Here is a 16,465-nt window from a genome sequence, read left to right as displayed (position 1 = left end):
GATTAGTTTACACTTTTTAGAGTTTCACATAAATAGAATCGTAGAGTGTATACTCCTTTTTGCCACATTTCTTTCATTCAGCATAATGATTTTGAGATTCATCTGAAGTCTCAATTTGTTGAGCATAACAATAATTTGTTCCTTATAAAATGATATTTTAGAGACGTTTTTCATAATACTCTTTGACATAAACCATCATGATAAAACCCTATTCTTCTAAGGAGGTGAAACAGGTTCACAGATACAGAGATTGCCTCTGTGCTGGCCTAATTATTAAAGCAATGTCTTCACAGCAGGTGGAGGTTTAAAATGGACTGCTTAAAGTACAAGTCTTCTTTAAAGGTTAGTTCTCTCAATTGAGCTTTGACAGTTACTAAGGGACAATATATCTGCCCTATGGCCCCTCAACTAGTAGCTCTTTAATGTTTTTATTTATAATCCAATCCCTATGCTTTGACACTAGAGCTAGAGGTTTTTAAATTGGTGCATTATAATTATACAAAATAGTTGGATTCATTAAGCCAGGATTGTGCATGCACATAACATAAATTATTAATCTCATTTCTTCTGCCCTTTCCTTCACCTCTCCTTTGCTCCCCTTGATCTGCTTGCTATCCTTTACTGATCTTTCACTATTAGTAGTATTTTGATTTGTGCATTATAATTATATTTAAAAGTGAGATTCATTGTGGCATATTCTTACATGCACATAGCATATTTTGGCAGATTCTGTTCCCCAGTACTTCCCCATGTCTTCCCTTCCTCCCTCTCAATCCCCTGCCTCTAGTCTGTTGAATGATCTCCCTTCTGTTTTCATGAGCTCCCTCTATTTAGCTCATGAAATATAAATATAAATCATATAATATATATATATATATATAATAAATAAATAAATATGTAAAGCTCCCTCTTTATTCTATTCTCCCCCCCCACTCTTTATAACTTCCACATATAAGAGAAAATATTCAAACTTTGACTTTCTTAGTCTGGCTTATTTCACGATGTTCTCAGTTTCTATCCATTTACCAGCTTATTTTAGATCTTTTGAATAAATACCTAGGAGTGGGATAGCTGGGTTCCTTTTTATTGCTGGAATCATTTTGCATTATATGGATATACCACAAATTGTTCATTCATTTACCTGTTGATGGACATCTAAGCTGTTTTTCAGATTATTACTGTTAAACAGAGTTTCTATGAACATTTGTGTACAAGTCTTACTATGGATATATGTTTTCACTTCTTTTGTCTAAAAACTTAGAAGTGGACCAGCTATGGGTTATAGTATGTTCATGCTGAAGTTTTTGAAAAACTGCTGAACTGTTTTCAACATACTCACTAACATATATATTCTAAAACTTGATATTGTCAGTTGAAAAATATACATTATCCAATCTAATGAACTAACAGTGGTATCTCATTTTTAATTTGCATTTCCCTGATTATTAATGTTTTGAGCATCTCTTCATATGCTTGTGGGCCAATTGTAGTTTCTTCCAGGTAAAGTGTCTATTAAAATTTTTAAATTTGTTTTGAAAATTAGATATTTGTCTTCTTACTATTGACTGTTGGGTTTTTAAAAAATAAATTCTGTACACAAGCCTTTTCTGATATATATTTAGCAAATATTTTCTCCAGTCCTGTGGCCTGCTGCTTTTATTTTGTGCCTTTCAAGTAGTAAACACTTAAATTTCATCAGAGACTAATTTTTAAATTTCTTTCCTTTATGGTTTTTGTTCTCTATACAAGAAACATTGTATAGAGAACACAAGGTCTCAATCACTTCTTGTAAAAAACTTTAGAGGTCTATGTTTCAAATTTAGGTTGTGATCATTTCAAGTTGGTTTCTATGTATGGTATGAGGTAAGGATTCATGTTAACTTTTTTTTTTCCTGAGCAGTATATTCAGCATTCTGTGTAAGAAAGACTTCCCTTTCCCCATTGAATTGCCTCAATACCTTTGTTAAACATCATTTGATCAGATGTGTGTGAGTTTATTTCTACATTCTCTATTATTTCCCATGGATTTGTATATCTATCTTTAGCTTTTGATAGGTTTTATTTTATTCAGTGGGAGGGACGCTCTGGGGTGTAACTTTGACGCTGCATTGTGGAAGAAAAATATGTAATTTAAAAAATATTTTCAGATTCTTCTATCGGTAAATGTGGGTTGCTGATTAGTAGAAGTTTCCAGCTAATCCTGTCAAATATTGTTAAGAAATAAACTCCTTATAAATGCAATATAAAAATGTTGATATACATATCGTGGGATGCCAGCGGAATCATTTACTCTCCTTTATGAGTGTTTAGAGCAAAAGACTTGTGCAGTCAGATTGTAACATGCTTTAGGGAGTTGGACCTTTTTGTTACTAATTCATTGTTTGATTATTAATCCATGTGAAATACATAAGTTGTTTAACTTCACAGTTCTAGACTTTCCTCTTATGAGGCCTCAATTCCAGATTAGCACAGAAACTTAATTTGGCAAAGAGAACTTGCTAAGCAAGTGGAACCTCGCTGAGTGCTAGTGTGCTTGTGGAATCATGAACTACCGCATTGTGTTGCTCCTGAAGGCAAGGAAGACTGTCTGTGCAGATTTTACTGAAGGTTAAGACTATTTTTTTCATAGGACAGTATTTAAAATATTGAAATAGTATATTCATCATTTTTTGAAAAGTACTTTTTTTAAAAGCCAGATTCTCACACATAATTTTTCTTCTCTTTATATAATCATCGAAGCAGTGTTTTTCATTTCTTTCTCTCCAGGCTAAGCTCCATAAGACAGCAAACTTGTCTATCTGGATCATGGTCATAGTCCCAGATATTAGCATAGAAATTGGTATAGAGTAAGTGATAATATTTATTGCCTAAATAAGTGAATAGATGCTGTTTGAAAGTCATTCCTCTGTGACTGTTGGTCTCTGGAAAGCTTCTTAATTGCCTGTTTTTCCTCAAGAGAGGCCAAGATACCAGATGCATCCTGATCAGCAGAGGCTACAAAAGTGAAAAAACACACAGATGTCCAGAGGCAGTGCAATTCATTCTTCTTCATTCCAAAAAATAACTCCCTAAATAGAATATTTTTTTTTCTGATAGGGATTTTTGCTTGTGGGTGGCTAATAGTTAAACCAAAAAAAAAAAAAGTCTTGGTTATGAATGTTGTGGCCATGAGTTTTTATAAGCTTATTTACTTTGACCAGGGATTTCCTCCTTTTCTGCTGTAAGTTTGTTCAGATTAGTGACTGTTTAGTTTTGTAAAAAAATACCTGATGTCTAATTCAACCAAAGCTAACACTTTTTCTTCTGCAAAGCCAAGAGCTATTGAGATTCTGACTATTGAAAACATTCATAAGAGACTTTGAATGACCACACACAAGTTAGGGACACAGGAATACAGGATTGTTTATGTACAGTGACTGAAATGACGGAAATCCATAAGGGTCCTTTCCAAGATACATGGGATTATGATGAGAGATCAGTGTAGGTGACTGCCTTCTTATCCGGGATGTCAAACCTACTGTTGATCAATGACACATCACATCTGAGAGCTTTCCCTCCATTTTTTTTTTTTTTTTAGAAAATCTATATTTAAGAAAGATAAGAAGAAAGTCTGGGTGAGGGTGAGAAAAGAAAGGCAGCCCATGCTATTGTTTTATTCATGATTTGTTCTTAAACTTTTAATTTTAGAAAATAAATGCAAGAACGTGGGATTTAGAGACTGTGTGTTTCTTTTTCCAGGAAGACTTGAACCAGGTTTGAGATAATTTTAAGTTTAATGGACAGCTCTTAAGCAGAAAGGCTAAATCTTCAAATCCTCAGTCCTCTCTACACGTGGAGTTTTTCTTTGAGATTGTCAAATAAATATGTTTGGGGAAGATGGTAATTAAGTGTGAACAGATGGCCATTGTTAGTTGAGATATTAAGTCTCAACGTTTATGTTTAACAGGATGATCTGCCTGTTGGAATCAGGGGGGGTGATGGAGTATACGGGTTGGCAAGAAGTCAAGTTTGTCAAAGCTAATTGGGAACTGTGATAGAGATGCAAATTCCTTATAAGGCTTGAGGCCTGGGGAAGTGTTAGAGGAAGATTATAACACTGGGCTGCATTCTGGCAGAACTTTACACGTGGCTCTGCAGATTTAAGGTTACCTCCCAAACAGAAATAAAGTGTTTCCAACAAACAACACTGTGGTGGAGTGGAAAGGGCACTGGACTTGTTTCAATTGCTGCTTTGCCCTTCCCTGACTTTGTGACCTGGGGCGAGTCCCCGATTCCTTCTGAGCTCCAGTGTCCTCTTTTTTCAAATAAACGAGGGTTCGAACTAAAACGGGATTCTGTTATTTTTCCAAGGCATTGTCCAGCTTGCAAAGTGGTAGCACATGTCCACTGCAAGAGCCTCCTTGATCTCATTAGATGGAGGGAGACGTCCAAGTCTTTGTGCCAGGCAGGGTGGTGGGCTGTGGACACTTCCATTATGAACAACTTCTGGTTATTGGGTGAAGAGCACCATTTGAAGTTTCCAAGCACCAGGGTTTCCATTGGCTTCCTCCTCCTTCATGCACTATATGTTTCAGGGCTTAGAGTTCAATGATTTTATAGATGAGGGAAATATGAGCTACCGATTTCAGAAGAAGCCAGAAGCTGAGCTCATAGTTAAGAATATGTCAGGATTTGGTAAGCAGTTCTGAGGGCTTTTAAGAAAGGTCAAAAGATGGCTTGAAGGCTGTGGATAGGACACTCTGTATCCCTCTAGCCCATAAGCGGGAGGTGAAGAAGAGACAGACATTTGGACATTTGGAAAGTACTGGGAAATTTTTCAGGTTTCTTATACCATCTTCTAATGCTGTATTCACACACACATACACATTTAAATAAAGGTTGGCTTGAAAAACTTGTTGTCAGAATGTGCCTACAAGATTTTCAGGTAGACCAAGGGATGGGAGTAGTTGTGAGAGGAGTTTTATAGCCACAATACTATTTAATGAAACGTGCAGAGCTCATAGAAGGAATGGGATACAACCCAGTGGCACACCAAAATCAAACTGTACTATTCAGAAACAAACGCGATTCAAAAACAGTAATAGATACAATTTCACTAAAGGAGAAGAAAAGTCATGTCTTCACAAGCCGAGTATTTGCCAAGTACATAAATCACCTAGGAAGAAAGCGTTGAGGATTATTATTATCCTCAGTGTCGGAGCCTTATTATTGTGAAGTCCCCATTCCCTGCAATCATGGTTTAATTAATGGGCACTCCTGGACTTAGAGCAGATGACAGCTTCCCTGAGGGGTAGCAGGAGACTGGGGACAAGGTGGCAGCACTAATCGTCTCACTGTTCCTTATTTCAGTGGAGAGAAAATAGGGACACAAGGGATTAGGGGTGGGCATTGAACCCCTTTGCCCAGAATCTTTGGGTGCTTCTGTTTGAGCCTGAACAATGGACTACAGATCTGCCTCAAGTGGGATTTCTTATTTTTTTTCTTTTAAAAAAAACTTATTCTTTTCAGGTATACATGACTGTACTATGTATTTTGACATTATATATACATGGAGTATAACTTCCCATTCTTGTGGTTGTACGTGATGTAGAGTTACACTGCTCATGTATTCATATATGAATATAGGAAAGTTATGTCCAATTCATTCTACTGTCTTTCCCATTCCCATTCTCTCCCTTCCCTTCATTCCCCTTTGTCTAATCCATTGAACTTCTATTCTTCCCACCCACCCCCCTTATTGTGTGTTAGCACCTGCATATCAGAGAGAACATTCAGCCTTTGGGTTTTTGGAATTGGCTCATTTCACTTAGCATGATAGTCTCCAGTTCCATCCATTTACTGGCAAATGCCCTAATTTCATTCTTCTTTATTGCTGAGTTCTTACGGATTTATTAGACCTGAATTTATCAAATGCATGGCAAGCTCTTAGAACAGGGCAAGGATGAGATGACTTTCTGGCAAAACTTTTCTTCCCTCATAATCAATGTCAAAACATTGCTTGCTTTGTATACAATCCACCTGACTAATGAGTGAGTCTAAACTTGATTAGTTCTTCCCATTTTACTTTTGAACAGATTTCTCCATCCATTATCTCTTACTCTCTCCGTGGAGCTTCCCAGTAGCTTAATTTATAGAAGAGGTTACAAAGGGTGAGGAGAAGATGGTAATTGCTGTTTGGAAATTTTATATGATTACACCAACAAATGGAAAGACAAGCTTTCCGAATTTAGTTTCTACCAAATGATCATCTATATAAGTCCTTTACTGTGGCTATGTATCAGATATATCAAAAGCATCCAGGTATAGTGTATAAACAGAATTGAGAATCTTACCAATTAGAAATTGTACATATATATATACACACACAAAGATGTGATTTTTTATTTAGCTTATCTTAATCACATATTATGATTAAAAACTGAACTAAAAATGAATTCATAGTTTAATTTGAAACATACACACGTGTCCATTCATCTGAACTGTGATTTCTGAGTTTTAATTCCATTACATGACTGCCTCCTTCATGCCATTGAGCTCTCATATCAAATGTCACCTCCTCAAAGGTCTTCCCTGACGTGTTTACCTAATAAAAACTCCCATGTAAAAAAGCTCTCATCTCTCTAGCCCAGGATACAATAGGACAATTATGGCAGAGATTACAACTACTGTGGTTTTCCCCTTTACTATTAAAATAACAGAAACATCCAACTTTTAGCTGGGCTCTGATGGCCCCAATAGATACTATTTTTTCCAGATGTTTTTGTAGTTCGTTATAGGCAGGTGACTAAGTTTGGGCCGATAGGAAGTGAGAGGAATGAAGACATGTCACTTGTTAGATCATCTGCTTAGTGATGAGCCATTTGCTCTGGATAAATTATTTTTTTGTTCCAACTGATTAGAAAGCAACCATGGTGCTGGTGAACTGCTCAGACCATATAATTGTGGGTACCACCCAGTGGGTGGACAGGGATACCAAAAGAACCTTGGTTCTTGAAGACTCTACCTTCCATCCCTTGACAGATGAACTCTGGGAACAAAAAAATAAAGTGTCTTTCATGAACACTTGTATTTCCAATCTGTTACTGAAATTCAATGGTACCCTAAATAATACACACTATATCCCATATCTGCATTTCATTGTCTTCCTAACAGTTAACACTAGCTCTATCTTTGTCATCTATCTGTTTACTATTCAATGTCTATCTCCCTTTTAACTGGAATACAATTTCCCTGAAAGCAGAAGTCTTGCATTAACTCCTGCACTCCAGTGGCTAGGACAATACCTAGCATAGTAGGTTTTTAATAAATAATTGAGAATTAATGAATGACTTAATAAGTGGGTAAGTTATAATTAGTGAGTTAACTGAGCACATTTTAATGGATTGTTTTATGGCAACAGAGGAAAAGGATAACTGGATATCTGTAAGAAAATGGCTCTGATTTGAGTCACCACCATCATCTTTCCTAATAAATCTCATGGTTCTGCCTTGTGTCACATCCACATTTCACTGGTAAAAGGCCAAGGCCTATGGCTAATTTGGAAGTGGCAATTATTTAGTCCTTCTGTTGTTTCCAATGGGATAGTTTGGTGGTATAGGATGATATGTGAAGAAAGGTGGGACAGGGGAAGGGGAGCAAAAGTAGTATTCTGTCTAAAACTTGAGGGTCACGATAGGATGACCAGATACTCCAATAGCCAAACTGCACACATTGGCAGGGCTATTAGTAATGATCCTGGGACCACAGGTGCAATCAGGGACTGTTTCAAGCAAACCTGAGCCACAGCCTAGTGAAGTATCAAAGGACATCGAAAATTTGCACATTTTCTTTGAGAGTTAGGCACTGCACTTGAAAAATGGATTCTTAAGCATTTAACAAGTGACAATCTCACCAGGACTCACAGAGATGGCCCTACGTTTTCTCTTGTGATGGATGTTTTACTGAGATGTGAATAAGTCGTTCAATGTATTAGCTCCTAGAGTATTTAACCTCTAGGTTAATTCCCTGTTAAATCATTTATGAATATGAAGGAAAAGTTGACTAGTCAGCAGCATTACAAAAGAAAAGGGATTTGGAACAGCAGACTTGCTTAAGAAAATTTGCTTTTAGCAACCATCTGGGGGCAAAAAATAACATTTTAGGACATCCATAGCTGAGAGGATCAGCTGCCAACTCTTGGGAGAAATTCTAATCAGACAATCATACAAATGGGTAAGAATGAACACACATTGTGGGGGGGGAGAGGGAGGGAGAGAGAGGGGGTTGGGGGAGAGGGAGAGGGAGGGGGAGAGGGAGAGGAGAGAAGTAAACAAATTGCAAAATCATAGACATCAAAACCACAGGGACCTATTATGGGTTATGGTGGATCCCATGGGATTTTATGAGTGGAACCTTAACAGGTTTGTGATATATGTGTTTGGTGACAGAGCAGTAGAACTCATCTGGCTATTCGTTCCAGGCATTCAGGGGCTACTATCCACCAGGTGATGAACTGGTATGGGAAGGGGGAAGGTGTATCCTTTTTTCCTAGCATAGAGAATGCTCACATATATTCATGCTTGGTAGACCTCAAAGAGTCGTATAAACATGGAGCTTAGACCAAGAATGATGTTTACAATTGATTCTGTAACAAGGGAAGCTTCAGAGGAGCATGATGCCATGGTAACGCTTATTTACCCATCACGCCTGTTCTAGGAGCTTTGTACAGTTTAAGAAGAGACACAGTCTAACTCCTAGGAGGGCTATTATATTCCTAAAGCACTGAGGTGTTTTGTATTTGATCTTTACCAACTAGTGAAACAGTGAAATCATTCACACTGAGTTTTACTATAATTGATATGGGGAGCAATTAAGCAGATGAGAGTTTATTCAATCTTGAATGAAAAAATATTTGGGGGAGAAAATTAGAACAAGCAGTCCAAGGTTTCTGGGGGAGAAAAATATCACTTGCTTTCAGGGGGAAATGGTCATTTTAGAGTAGGCACCAGATTATCATGGTTCTTAAACTTTGCCTTGCAGAAAAGTAGGCCTAACATGGATATTTCTGGGTCTATCCCCAGAGACTTAGATTTAGTGAGTCTGGGGTGGGGTACAGAGAAACTTCATTTTCAGTATGTTTCCTAGGTGATTTCTGGTCAAGTTACTCATGCACCCCTACTTGGAAAGCACCACTATCCTAGAAGAACCACACCATGATCTGGAAGCTTCTAACAGGACTCCAGAGACCTGAGGCAGGGTTTTGAATGCAACCTGGCACAGACTTTAGGGGACAAGCTGCTGGTTCAGTTTTCCATCTCTAATTAATAGAATCTGGAGCCTACAGTAGCTGGCATATGATGTAGAGCTATTTTAAACAAGACAAAACAAATGATGTGCAGCTGGTAACCGCTACCTTGAAATATAAATTCAGCTGCAATTTGTATTCAATTTCTTACAGATGTTGCGCAGCAATGTGATAGCACTTTCTAAAAGCCCATGGTGCTAGAGCAATGAATACAAGAATCTGACAAGGACAGCCTGACCGGAGGCATATGTGACCACTATTTTTTCTTAAAGTTATGCCCATGTAAATATACAAGGTGACTAAGATGAAGTGCCTTAGTGTTTCACTTTAGCAGAGCCCTTATGTTCCCCTGACTTCAGCACAGAATCACCCAGGAATAGATCATCAACGTATTTTAATTTCATGGGAAATATTATAGCTGCCACGTTGTATGAAAATGACATCACAGAGGTGGGTGCAGTGGCTGTAATCCCTGTGACTTGGAGGCTGAGACAGAACGATTGCAAACGTGAGGCCAGCTTCAGCAAGATCCTGTCTCAAAAAAAAAAAAAAGTGGGGGGAGGGCTGGGGATGTAGTTCAGGGTAAAGCACCCTTTGATTCAATCCCCAATATATTTAAAAAAAATATGCCATTATAACAACAAGCTTACTTTTCTGACACTCATTTACTATTTAGTGACACAAGCTATTGCAGAAATTTTCAGAGAATGGCTGTGGTGGGTTTGTAATTCCTTTGGTGTGCTCATCTTAGCCTTTGCCTCACTGTGGTGCTGCCGAAAACACCTGTGCACATATTTACAGGCTGTATTAACAAATGTTATATGTTTGAGTGTGTTATAATTCCTTGGGTTGTGCTGTGGTCTGAATATCTTGTGTCTCCAAAATTCACATTGAGGTCTAATCCACATGGTGGTGGTATGAAGGTAGTGTAAGCTACTTTTGTGATCTACAATTGGATCACAAGGGCTCTGCATTTCTGGATGAGGTTAGTCTCTTTATACAAGAGGCTTGAAGGAGCCTGGGTGCCTCTTCCAACCTAGAAAGCAGTATTTATGAGAAATGGGTTCTCACTAGACACTGAATCTGCCATCTCTGCGATCTTGGTCTTGCCAGTGTCCAGAACTGTAAGCAATCAATTCATTTCTATTGTTTGTAAACTACCCAGTTTTAAAGTATTTTTTTGTTATAGAGTTTAACTGTACCTTATCCAAAATGCTCGAGATTGAAAATGTTTTTGATTGTGGAACTTTTCAGATTTTGAATATTTGCATAGACTTTACTGATTGAGCATCCTTAATTTAATAAAACTACTATCTGAAATGCTCCCAAATCTGAAACTTTCTGAGCATTATGTTAACACTTAAAAATTTGGGGAATTTTCAGATTAGATATGCTCAAACAGAAGCAGCCCAAATGAACTAAGACAGGTGGTGTTTGTTTAACGTATGGCTTTCTAGGCCTTGTACACAGACATTTTGATTCAGGTGTTCAGGGAGGGTAAAGAATGTACATTTTTGACAAAGTCCATAGACAATTCTGTGGTAGGTGAATACAGATCCCACTTTCAATAGAATATTCAATTAGCACAATAAGGAAATGCAATGTCATCAAAGGGTCGACTCAGGCAGGAGGAGCCACTTGCAAGATGGCTCACTTACATACTGTGAACAGGTGTGTTAGCCCGCTTTTCATCACTGTAACAAAATACCTGAGTTAATTTTCTTACAAAGAGAAAAGGATTACTTTGGTTCTCTGGTTCAGAGGTTTTAGCCCATGATTGATTGACCCCATCGTTTTGGGTCTGTGGGGAGGCAGCACATTAGCACATTATGGTGGGAATGTTTGGTAGAACAAAGCTGCTTACTTCATTAGTCAGGAAGCAAAAGGGAAAGACTGGACACATTGAAGTTCCAAAATCTCCACTGGGGACGTGTCCCCAATGACTTAAGAACCTTCTGCAAGTCCCCAGCTCCTAAACTTTCCATTTCCTCCCAATAGCATCACCCTGGGGACTAACCCTTTTACACATCCGAACTGTGGCAGTAGAAGACCTTGTTCTTTTCCACGTTGACCTGCCATGCAGATATCTGAGAATCATGGTATGATGGCCTTTCCAGGGTGAGTAATTGAAGGAAGAGGGTAAGGAACAGCAAAGCTTTTTCTGACTAATCTCAGAAGTCACACCAATAACTTCTATCACATTCTATTTGCTAGAAGCAAATCAGTCAGTCAGGCAACACAATGGGAGGGGAGTTGGACTCTCTCCTTTGAAGAGAGTAGTGTCAAAAATTCATAGTTTTATTTTAATACTACCTCTATGTGTGTGTCTTGTTAGACAAGGAATAGACAATCTTGTGTGTTGTAGGACACGCATAGTGAGACTTGTGGCATGGAATCATGTACACTTAAACCACTTACTATTTTCAAAAATTTGAAAACTTGAAAAAGTGGTCTCTTTTAAAAAATAGGTTTAGAAACTTCTTGTCTTCTTAAAATCTTCAAAGAGTTTTACTCACATATAATCCCAAGAGAGGTTTGAAAGTCTAGGTACACTTCCTTACATGTTTATAGTTAATGCCAAAAAATTTTATCATTAGTTTAAAACATTTTAAAGAATGTAATTTTTGATGTGACACAAAGGTTGACATTTCAAAGGAAACAATTACATTTCTCTTTTAAAGGTATTCAATGGAATCTAAATAACAATGATTTGCTGTTTCACCATTTCTAGCCAAGAGAAAAAAAAAACAGATATGAAGGAGAGTTTTTAACATTTAGAAATTGTGTATCTTTTCTTTTTTTCTTTTAACTCATTTTCCCATTTCTCTTCATGCAGAAAAATATCTTAGTGAAAATTATTTTTGTTAAAAAAACTTTGCATTGATCAGACTATTGTAGTTCTCTGCTAGAAAAATATGTATATAAACTGAAACAAAAACATTCAGGTTATTTTTTGTAATTTAAGCTCTCAGTGATAAAATATTTTAATCTGAATTATCATCACAAGTACTAACATGCAATTCATCAATATGAGATATAAAAATATTGAGAAATGGAAAGCAAAATTTTATTGGAATTACAGTTCTAAATGAGATGTTTAAAAGAGTTTACTTGCTTAAATTTTTATTATTATTTTGTGATTCCATAGGTGTGAAAATGATTTCTTTCCAGAATGAAAAAGAGCTCAGCATTACTTTATATCTATTTTTTGGGTGTCTTTGTTAAGAAATCTTGTTCTTATACAGGTAGATGTTACTAATTTTGTTATTGTAATGAAACTTTTGTCTACTTCTGGCTTATCTGTCAAAAAATTACATGGACTCTATTCTCATGTATCTATAAAGTAAAAAAAAAATGTCATGGTCTGGCAGCTTCTAATTCAATTAGGTTCTACTTCAATTTTGGTGAAAGCAATGAATTCAAAACAATAGTAACTGTAAGAAGTGTACATGATTCCTTCATAGCCCATGCCACAACTGTCAAAAGGATGTCATTAGAATTATTCATTTCTCAGTGTCTGGGAAAATTTTTTAAAATTCTTATCTTTGAAAAGTCTCCACTCAATCTTCTGAAACAACTATTAATTTTATGTGGTATGATTTCATTTATAGGCACTGCTTTTAATCCAATATGTTTAGAGAGGATTAGAAAATAAAAATATTGTTAACCTTGTTTTGCCAATTAGCATTTTTTTCAAATGCTTTTAACTTTTCACATACTTTAGAAATATATATTTCTAAATATATATTAGAAATATATGGATTAGAGCATGGTCAGTGTTAATTTGTACATCTCAATTTGCAAAGTTGAGAGGAGAACTTTTAGCTCATTTAGTTTACCAAAAATGTTTGCTATATAATTGAATTGTCAAAGCCAGCCCCCTTTGTAAAAAAAAAAAAAAGTACCCATATGAGATTTATTTTATGTTAGAAAAGGTCAAATTTCATTTCTTATAAAAATTAAATTAAATATAATATATTTATTATATTTTTTCTAGCTTTATAAAATCCACTGAAAATTATGGCTCTTATAGATGACAATTACATTAAGATTAAATTGATGTAGATTACTATAATTAATTTTTATGTTATAAGAAAAAGGTAAATCAATATTTTGTCACATTTCTTAATTTATTATTTGGCAATGTAAAATATAGCTAAATTTATTATATTTTTAAGGAAGTGATGTAAAGTAATTTTTAAGTAATTTAAAAAATTTTTAAGTAATAAAAAACATGCCATTCTTTATGTGTACGGAAGCTTGTTCCTTGATTTTACTTCCTTCTATTTTTTAAAATACCCAGTGAACTTATGTTATATTCTGTATCATAATTCCACTAACTCCTGGATTTGCACATCTTGTTCTATGTTTTATTTTTGTCTGGTTCTCACTCATGATGTCTTGCTTCCATTTGTATTTTGTGATTTTTTTTTATTGTGCACATATATTGGTTATAATACTAATAGTAGGAAGTTTTAGAGAATGAGCTTGAGCTTGCATTCTCCTAGGGAGGAGTTTGGTGGTTTCTACCCGGCACTCATATGTATGAACTTTGAGATCACTTTAATTAGGTATTAGAGCATGGTCCATGTTAATTTGTACATCTTTTTTTTTTTTTAAAGAGAGAGTGAGAGAGGAGAGAGAGAGAGAGAGAGAGAGAGAGAGAGAGAGAGAGAGAAAGAGAGAGAATTTTTAATATTTATTTTTTAGTTCTCGGCAGACACAACATCTTTGTTGGTACGTGGTGCTGAGGATCGAACCCGGGCCGCACGCATGCCAGGCGAGCGCGCTACCACTTGAGCCACATCCCCAGCCCTTAATTTGTACATCTTAATTTGCAATTTTTAGAATCATGTGAACAATACAGATCTAGTTCCAAAATGTACCTGAAGAAGGATGGCCCAAGGTCATTATTCTCAGGGAATAAAAAAAAGAAAAAATTGCCCCTACCTCCAGGTTCCAGGCAATAGTCCCTATTATCTGCTTGTGCATGGAGTGTTCCCCATGTTCTTCCTTTCCCTGAATATATATCCCTTCCTGATTCCCATCTTTTTTTTTTTTTGGTGTGGTAATCTTACCTCTCCTTTCCCTGCCTTGTTCCAAGGCTGTTTAATGCCCTCTAGAGACCGAATCCCTAGAGCACCTGGATTTACACATGTACCCAAAGTACTCAAATGTTTCAGTTCTGGCTTACCTATTTGCTCTCATGTTACTGGTTTTTGTGTGTTTCCCCATTATTTCCTGATATATATAAAAATATAAAAATTTATATATTTATAAATATATAAACACATATTTATATTTAAATAATATTTATATATAAATAAATATACAAAAATATATTTATATATAATCAAATGTACTTGTGTGTGTATTAGTGTGCTCTATTGCCCCAAACAGTATTCTAGAATTAAATTTTGACAAGTTTTAGACAACAGCAAATGTTACCATGAGTAGTTTGACTCATGAATTATATTTTATAGGTTTTAAAAATTTGATGTCCAATTTTTCTCAGCAGCCTGGTCAAAATATACTTGAGAAGAAAATAGAAGAATTAAAACATTCCTGGGAGCACAAAATGATGAGTTTAAAACTTCCCTGTCTGAAACTGCTTCAATCATTAACCCTGACTTCTTGGGTGAAGTGATTGGTCCATGTGACTTAAATAGGCCAACTGGAGTCCTTCCCTGGGATTTTATATAGAACACTGGTTAACACTTTGGAAAGCACTATGGAGATTCCTCAAAAGATAATGAATGGAAACACCACATGAGCCATCTATCCCATTACTTGGTATTTATCCAAAAGATCTAAAATCATCATACTATAGTGATTTATGCATACCCATGCACAATTCACAATGATCAAGTTATGGAACCAGACTAGGTGTCTGTCAACAGAAAAACAGATAAAGAAAATATGTTAAATATACACAATAGAGTTTTACACTCATCTATAAAGAAAAATGAAATTATGTCATTTGCTGGTAAGTGGGTAAAAATGGAGAACACCAGGCTAAAATAAAAAAAAACAGACTCAGGAAGTCAAGGGTTGAATGTTTCCTCTTATGTGGAGGCTGGGAGGATGGCAGTAATTAAATCAAAGTGGGGATCTCATGCAAATAGAGGGGAGATCAGTAGAGTAGAGGAAGGGGATCCAGAGGGAGAAAGGAGGAGGGCATTGGGGGGAAGTACCAGGGAATGAAATCTACCAAATTATACTTTGTTCCTGTATAAATTGACTGTAATGAATATATATGCTGTAATAATAATAAAGACATCAGTAGATAGAGCAAGAAGGTTGGGGGAGGGAGAAGGAAAGAGAGATGCAATGGTAGGCTAAGTGCTAAGAGAGGCAGGTGGAAACAACTAACCAGATGAGAGATGGGGACAGGAGGTGCCAGAGAAATCTCACTTGATGTAGGCTTGCAGGAAGGCTGGGAGAGTACCATACAGAAGGCAAGGGCAGAGGCTTTCAGGGAAACAGTTGGAGCAAAGGTGTGGAGATATAAATTGGTATATAAAGTTAGCATTAGTGGAATGTGAAATATTTAGATTAGTTGGGCAATCAGAAATTTTGACATTAAACTAAGTGGCTACTAGGAGAACCCAAAGTTGCTTTGAAGTATAGAGTTTTCTTTATTCTGCTTCATGTTCATTAAGAGAAATGTTTTTTTTTTTTTTTTTTTTTTTCAACAAAGCAAAAAGAAAGTTGGTTCATATAGCTGTAAAGACGCTGTTCCAAACTGTAGGTGTTTGGGGTCTTGTTTTATAGTATCTTAGAACACAGTAGAAACCTAGTTAATTTCAAGGATTGAATAGGGGAAAGAGAATATCTTGTAACTGGAACTGGTCCTAATCACTCTTAGTATTTTTTTTTCCTAGATTGGATTTGAAATATCAAACAAAACAGGAAGGTGTAACTTTATTATTCCTGGTTTATTGAGAAATTGTCCCTGGTGGGGTATAAATACAGAATGGCTTTATTTTGTTGTTATAGAGACTTCATGCTCCAATGAGTTTCTTTCCCCAGCACCCAGTGCTGTCTTAGATTCCATAGCCTTCCGGCCATCTTTCCTAATTAAAACCTTCAACTTCAATTCTGTTTAAATCTCCTCCCACCCACTCCTAGCGCAGGCTTTCCCCGGGATGCCAAGGGCTGTGGTGGGCTGCGGTGGGAAAC

General features: G+C 36.4%; 1 long non-coding RNA gene across 17 annotated transcripts in view; it reads left to right on the top strand.

Moving 5' to 3' along the window:
- The first annotated feature begins 235 nt into the window (after nt 1-235).
- LOC110599248 (uncharacterized) overlaps nt 236-16,465 on the top strand; it is an 82,486-nt gene continuing 66,256 nt past the window's right edge. For 16 of the 17 annotated variants that reach the window (XR_013429078.1, XR_013429073.1, XR_013429080.1 and 13 more), the window contains exons 1-2: nt 236-342; nt 11,282-11,401. This is a non-coding gene — a long non-coding RNA (uncharacterized LOC110599248). The remainder of the gene's footprint in view (nt 343-11,281; nt 11,402-16,465) is intronic. The other variant, XR_013429070.1, reaches the window with a different exon arrangement.

Source organism: Ictidomys tridecemlineatus, chromosome 12 (genome assembly GCF_052094955.1).
Source record: "Ictidomys tridecemlineatus isolate mIctTri1 chromosome 12, mIctTri1.hap1, whole genome shotgun sequence".
NCBI classification, from domain to species: Eukaryota; Metazoa; Chordata; class Mammalia; order Rodentia; family Sciuridae; genus Ictidomys; species Ictidomys tridecemlineatus.
This window is presented reverse-complemented; position numbering and strand designations above follow the sequence as displayed.